Raw genomic sequence first — 7,162 nt, 5'->3', positions numbered from 1 at the left:
TGAGGAAATGAATGACTCCTAAATCTGTATCTCTCTCTAGCTCTGACCCCTCACTGGTGTTCCAGAACTAAATTTCTAAGTGCATTCTGGCTAATTCCACCTGCATGTCCTATAAGAAACACAACCTTAATGTATCCAAAATCCCATCATTTCCCTCCCAATCTTTCTTTACTTCCTGTGTCCCTATGCTCCCCACCACAAAGTCACTCAAAATGGAAATGTTAGTCATTTTTGACTTCTGCTTCCTTGTGGTGGCCATAGAAACGTGCCCCTCCGATCCACTGCAGGGAACATAGTAGATTGGCAAGTGCCAGCTGCCACTTCTCTGGCACCACCATTGTTTGTGCCAAGATCCCACATCCTCTGGGTAGCTCCCAGCCAGAGACTGAGCATGGCAGGGGCATACTGCTTCAGGACAGGGACTCCTCTAAATGGCAGCTGTAGGCTGGGGACTCCACATGAGCCTGAACAAACTAAACTAAACTGAACTTAAGTTTAGTGTTAGAACGAAACTGCATCTGAGATTCTTCTTATCTGACCCTCCTTTCCCCACATCTCTCTTACAGACGTCAGACCTGCATCGCACCATGAAGACTCATTCCTGCTCCTCCTCCTTTATCATTCACATGCCATTCTCCCATCATGTTCGTTCATGTCCAATCATGCCTTGGCGTCCGTATTTTTGGAGGACCCAAACTAACAAAAGTGGTACCAGGCATGGTCTGAGAAGTTAGCTATAAGATGGGGTTTATGGACCAGCTCACTCACTGCCCAAATGACCAAGAGCGTACCATTCTGAGTGTTATGTGGGGCATGGATAATCTCTAGCACAAGGTTACCTCCTGATTCCTTAAGGTTTTATCCATACGTACCTTGAAAAATATCCCAGTGGAGGGTCTTACTGTGGCCTGTGAGATGATTCAGGCCTTTGAATGGTAGGGAGGGCACTATGTCTATAGGGAGGGCAGAGGCGGCTGTTCATCACTGTTATACTGGCGCCGTGCAAAGGCATAATGAGAAACTAAGGGACATTACCAAGCAGTTAAGGGCCAAGTGTAAGGCTCATGGGGTTTTCTTGGTGGCTTACAAAATGCCCTTGCCTCCTGCAGAAAAAGAGCAGAGACAGCTGAGTAGCTCACAGATTATGTGATAACAATAAGTGCAGAACTCCAGAGATGTATACATCCTTGACAAACACAGGCCTGTTATGGGAAGGTCAGGGCCCTTTTTGGAAAATCTTCAGACTCTGAAATGTAGGCCGAGTATATTGGCATGGATGTCTCCAAACGTTGGCTTATCAGATTCAAATGTCCTGAGGCTTCAAAGCTTGCAGGGTGACCCTTCCTTCCCTAGCAAGAGCTAACACATGTCCTGTGCTGGTAGATGCTACAGAGTCTGCTCCCCCACAAAGTGACAGACGCCTCTCCCAGGGAAACCATCATCTCTTCTCCATAAACTCACTGGGATATGCCAAGCCTGATAAGGGGAAAAAGAAATTATACACCAAGAAATAACAAGCCTGTACTGGCAATATCCCTGGGATTGGATTTTGAGGGTGTTGGATCAAGTGGACAGGAATATGAGTGGATAAGCAAGTTTTACTGAGCAGAGGAGCTTTCTCATGCCATGGGATTTAACACACTGGCAAGGACTCCAGGAGATGGAGGAAATTCACTGCCAGACTGGTCCTTTGAAACTTTGAGAAAGTGATGGCCCATAAGGAGAGAAGTGGAAATGCCTGCCTTGGATTGGCAGATGGTAGAGGAAGGAACAAAAAGGTTCAGTGATGCAGACATGCTAGAACGGACAGAAAAGGTGAGGCCAGTCACATGGCCTCATGGTTATGTCCCACTGTAGGGCTGAGAGGACACATCACTCACCAAAGCCATCAGGAGTGTTCTGGTGAGAGGGGACCCAGCATCACTAGAAGTTTGGTGGTTGCTCCCCTCTGCGGGCCAATGCCAATGATGGAAGGAAAGTGGTCCCGACCTGGGCTCATTACCACGCATGGGAGCAAAGGAATTCTGACATAATAGAGGGCAGAGGGCAGCTCTTAACCAAGAGATGCCAGCCGACCACATTTCCTGTAACAACCAGCAAGGTCAGAGGGGCAGTCAAGAGTGCCTGCTTGACCGGCAGAAAGCTGAGAAGATGGCTCAAACAGCATGGCTCCCTAGGGGCAACTACAGCCAGCAAAAGGCAAGAATGCAAGAGAAAGAGGGCCATCATCCCACTAAAAAGCCACAGTCTCCTGCTCAGTTCCTGGTCCTGAGCCAATTCAGAGACTGGCCCCACTGAAGAGGTGGATGAGTCCTGAGGAGGAAGGATCCAGAAACAAGGCAAGGGGTTATGTCCGACCCTAAAGAGAATGACTGCCATTTCTCAGGTGACTGTACACTGAGGCTAGAAAAAAGATCCAAACACTTATACGACTACTGGACACAGGATCTGAGCGGACATTGATCCAGGAGGCCCAAAGTGTCATGATGGGGCCCCATTAGAATGGGGCTTATGAGGCCCTGACATTAAAAGGAGTTGGGGATACAGACCAGTTCACAGTGAGCTGAAAGAGACCCTGGACCAAAATAGCGGTCATTTCTCCAGTCCCCAAGCTGATAATTCTAAGTGATACACTTGGCAGTTGGAGCAATGACCTACACATTGGGTCATTGGTCTGTGGAGTAAGAGCTATCACGGTGGGGAAAGCCAAGAGGAACCTCTGCCACTGGCTCCCACCCTGGGCCAAGAGAGTACGTCAAAACCAGTATTGGATCCTGGTGAGCATAACGGGGTAAAGCAGAGATTAGTGACATCATTGGAGACGTATGGGATGTATGGGAAGAGGAGGTAGGAGAGCCACAGGGACGAAGAGAGTGAAGAAGGTGAGAAGTTCCGGGAGTCTCTCTATGGGGGAGGGAGGAAGGGAATGGAACTGGTGAGAGGGAAGATGGAGGCTTCCACTGGATCCACTGGTAATGTTTCATAGGATGCTGGTGGATGCAGGAGATTTTGCTATATCCTTCCTTATCCATTTTAACATATTTGAAATAGCACACCATGCCTTAAAAAGTCACTGGGAGAAGTGGAAGAGGGCGGTATCCACAAACAGGCAGGCACCATCGGGGGCAGGCTCGAGGAGGAGGATTGCAGATTTACAGTGCACCCAGTCTCCCCTGCTCTGTAACTTCTCCAGCATGGCCAGCTTCTCAGGTGCAGAAACGCAGGCCCAGAAAACTGGGCCTTTGAGTTCCACAGGCAACAGCGGTTCAGACACGCCAGGACTCTCCAGGAGGTCAGCCAGAGCAGGATGCAGGAGAGAGAGGTGACTGAAGACAGAGAAGTATGAACGGGAAGGAGCAGAAGGAAGGTATGGGAGGAATGGAGGGGTGTCAGAGTAGCAGTTGGGTGGCAGACAAGGGAAATTCTAACACCCATGGGCCATATAGAAACCAAGGGAGGCATCACCCCCCAGACATCAGTACTGCTCAGCTCAGGGAAGCTGAGAACTGACAGTTCCAAGAAAAATTGAGAGACACCTGGCTATCCACACCGACCGCCATCACAACTGGTAGGCCTTGGTTGTGCGTCCTTCAAAACTTTAAAACATACTTGTACATATACTTAAATGAATTCTCATATATTACATAGGATTGACTGGTGTGTGTGTGTGCCCACGCACGCAAGTGATTTAACTTACAAATGTGAATCCAAAGCCATCGTTCTGCAACTTGCAGTTTGAAGTCAGGCAGGTGCTTTCGAAAGCTGTGAGAATGGCCTGATGCATTCCGTTGGACTGCCACGCTTTATGCTACTGGATGCTAAGCCACGTTGCATTCATCCATTTCCTTACTGATGGGAATTTGGAGGGTTCCCAGGTTTTCCCATCACCAACACCCTTGTGCATGGGCTCCTGTACACTACAGGTACCAGCGTGTCTCCGGAAGAAGTACCAGGCAGCGGACTTGCCGGAACATAGAGGAAATACCTATTTTTTTTTGCTTCCTTTTTAAGGTCTTCGGCTCAAAGCAAGGACTCTGGAGTCAGATTGATTGGTTTCAATCCTGCCGCTGATCCCCACGAGCCGAATGACCTTGGGCCAGTGGCTGAACCTCTCAGTGCCTGTTTGCTCACCGGTAAGAGGCCAGTAATAGTTGGTACTATAGTTCTAGGAGTGTCACGCTGATGCATTACTATTTATGCCCAGCGCTTAGAAGAGTGCCAGGCACAGAGTCCGTGCTGGCACTAAGTTGCTTTCAATGGATTCTGCCAAATTACCTCCCAAATGGGTCTCTTGCACCACCGCCACAGGGGTTTGCTCCTCACCTCTCCCACCCTCGGAATGGTTAAGCTCTTTGAAGGTTGTCAACCTAGTGTGTGAAACCCGATTCGTGGTTTTAGTTCACATCTCCAGGATCAGCGGTGGCGAGCATCTTTTGGGGTGTAACTGGCCACTGCGATTTCCTCTTCTTTGAATTTGCCTCAGAGAGGGGGAAGGGCTGATGGAGCGAGGCCAACCCCAATCTGTCCGCCAACCCCAGTCTGTCCGCCAAACCCGCCTGCCAATGACGTTTGCTGAGCCACATTTCATGGAGCAGTTGAGACAGAGACCGTACAGAACGAAAATACGATCCCTTTGCTCTCTGGCCGACCCCTGATCACTGACTGCGGGACTCCCATGCCCATTCTCCTGTTGGGTCGTAAGGCTTGCGGTGGAAGGGAGGCTGGCAAATGCTTTCGGCGCGTGCTAGGCGTCCAGTGCCTCCATCTTGACATTTCATCCTCACCACCCCTGGAGCCCGGCGCCCTCACTCCCCGACCCCCTGTATAGATGGGAAACGGAGGCTCAGAGCTGTGACTCTAACTGGAAAGGGGAGGCGGGCCGAGAGTCTTGACAGAGGGAGGCACTCCCACCATCCCCTTCACCAGCCAACTGCTCGGACCGCCCACAGGCTTGAGGGCAAAGAAGAGGCCCCCGACCTCATTGGTTAGGCCTCGAGGGGACAGGCGAACAAGGCGCCCGCTGGTTGGCGGGGGCCAGACCAATGAGGAGGCCGCGGCGCGGGCGTGGGAGGTGCGCTGAAAGTGGCGCGTCGTTTCGTTTGAGGCGAGCTCGTGCGGCGCCTGAGGTGGTTGGCGCTGCCCTCTGAGCGCCGCCCGCCTCGTCCGCCGTGACCGCGACCGCGACTCGGGCCATCAACAGTCGCCCCGGTTCCGCGGCCGCCCGGGTCGCGACATGAGCTCCCCAGATGAGGTGTCTGTGTGGGGAACGGGTTTCGGCCCAGAGGGCGAGGAGCGGGCCGGCGTCCACCCGGCCGGCCGCGCAGTTCCGCGGGGACCCGACCGCGGCCCCGAGCCCAGGAAGCCGCCGAGCGGCGGGGGTGGGAGCGGCTGCCCGGATCCCAAGGGCTTCCAGTCAGAGCGGGAGATGCTGGAAGCGGGAGGGCCGGTGCTGTGTGGCCGCGAAGGCCGACCTGGCTCCCCGGCTGATGACACGAGGGACCTCCTGGACCTGGCCGAGGAGTCTGCGGCGGGCACCACGCAGCAGCTGTACGACTGGGACGTGCTGGGCTTCTGCACATACCCGTTAGCGGAGCCCTGCGCCTCCTTCGAAGTGTCCGCCGGCCTCGAGGCGGGTCCCGGCGGTCCAGGAGCGACCGCCCAGAGCTGTGGGGAAGCACCGCCGGCTCTGGCCGGCCCTCTCCACCTCAGTGGGCCCGAAGCGGGCCGGGCCTGGATGAATCCTAAGAGAGCCACTAAGCGTAGGTTGAACGTGGCTGTGGATCGCCAGCGCTTCTCCGATGAAGGCCTGGCCCGGCAGCTATCCGACTCCGAGTCCTCAGATGAGTTCAGTGAGACAGAGCTGATGACGGTGAGTACTTACCCCGGAGGAGGAGGCCAGGCCGAGCCCAGCAGACCCGAGGATCCCGGGGACACTCCCAGACACTCGAATTTCCAAGTCAGGGAGAATTTCCTTCACGTGACAGGCTCGACTCTCTTCGGTTGTGGAAAGGCAGGGCGTGGGAGGGCAGGGCATCTCTTCCCCTAAGAAGATGCAGAGCGTGCTCTGGGGGAACGGGGGCAGCAAGCCCAGCTACCCGGGAGCTGCTGCTGCTGCTGCTACGGCAGGTGGCCTGCCGCAGGTCACTCCTAGGAAGAAGGGGACCCTGGAGAAGAAATCCCTCGGGGGAGCCTCCACACTTGCCCTGGGGAAAAACTTCCCTTCCTGGGGGCAGCGAATCTGGGCACCTCCGCTGGAACCGGCCACCTTCCCCCCAGTCTCTGGTATTCCGCTGCTTGGGAGATCCAAGAGGTATACCTTGGTCCCTTCCGGAACCAAACAGGCCAAGCACACCAGCGCTGGGAAGAAATCCGTGGTCACGTGGACAAGGGAGTCTGAAGCTGTGGCGGGAGAAGATAAGGACCCAAATAGAGACCCAGCCCCAAAGGGCCAAGTGAGTAGGCCAGGCTCCTCCTCTCTCCCCACTCTCCCCCGCCCCCACCGCACCCAGAGCACACGTCTTCACCCATGCTGCCTCTGTCCACCCCTCAGGGGTCGTCATTGGGTGCCCCTCGGTCACTGGGTCATTATGATGCCTGATCAGGCTCCTTTTACTAGGGACAAACAGTAAGGTAGCACTTCGGGTGTGCTGGGCCTGGTTCTCCACCCTTGGCCTGTTTCCAGCGTCCTCTGAGAGACTGGGGCTGGGATGGAAGGGAGGGCTGGTAGCTGAATTGGGTCGGGGGATCCCTTAAAAGCTTCCCCCAAAAGCCTCAGTATTTAGACTCACCAGCTTCCTGAATCCTATTTGCTAGGTGTTCCCCAGACGTTCCTTGCAGGGGCCCTGGGCTTACTCAGTGCCCCACTGTTGTCCCTAGATCACCTCTGCCTGCTGGCCTGGGGCTGACGGAGGGAGAAAGTGCTAATGAGATCAGCCTTTCAATTCCCTTCCCAATTCCCTGCCTCACCCCGGCCCGAATCACACAACTCACTCTCTCTCTCTCTCTCTCTCTCTCTCTCTCTCTCTCTCTCACACACACACACACACACACACACACACACACACTTCCTTAGTCCAAATCAGTGAGAAATTTTTGTTTCAGCTGCCAGCTCACAGGCCAGGGACATCTTATCCGCACATGCATTGTGGAAAAGCCAGCAGTG

General features: G+C 54.1%; 1 pseudogene across 1 annotated transcript; it reads left to right on the top strand.

Annotated features, from left to right (window-relative positions):
* The first annotated feature begins 5,233 nt into the window (after positions 1-5,233).
* Positions 5,234-6,598, top strand: LOC307069717 (uncharacterized protein CXorf49 homolog; annotated as a pseudogene). The gene is made up of 2 exons: positions 5,234-6,452; positions 6,551-6,598. The product of its transcript is annotated as an uncharacterized protein CXorf49 homolog (transcript).
* Positions 6,599-7,162: the final 564 nt, after the last annotated feature.

The sequence above is a fragment of the Hyperoodon ampullatus genome, assembly GCF_949752795.1.
Source record: "Hyperoodon ampullatus genome assembly, chromosome: X".
NCBI lineage: Eukaryota > Metazoa > Chordata > Mammalia > Artiodactyla > Ziphiidae > Hyperoodon > Hyperoodon ampullatus.
This window is presented reverse-complemented; position numbering and strand designations above follow the sequence as displayed.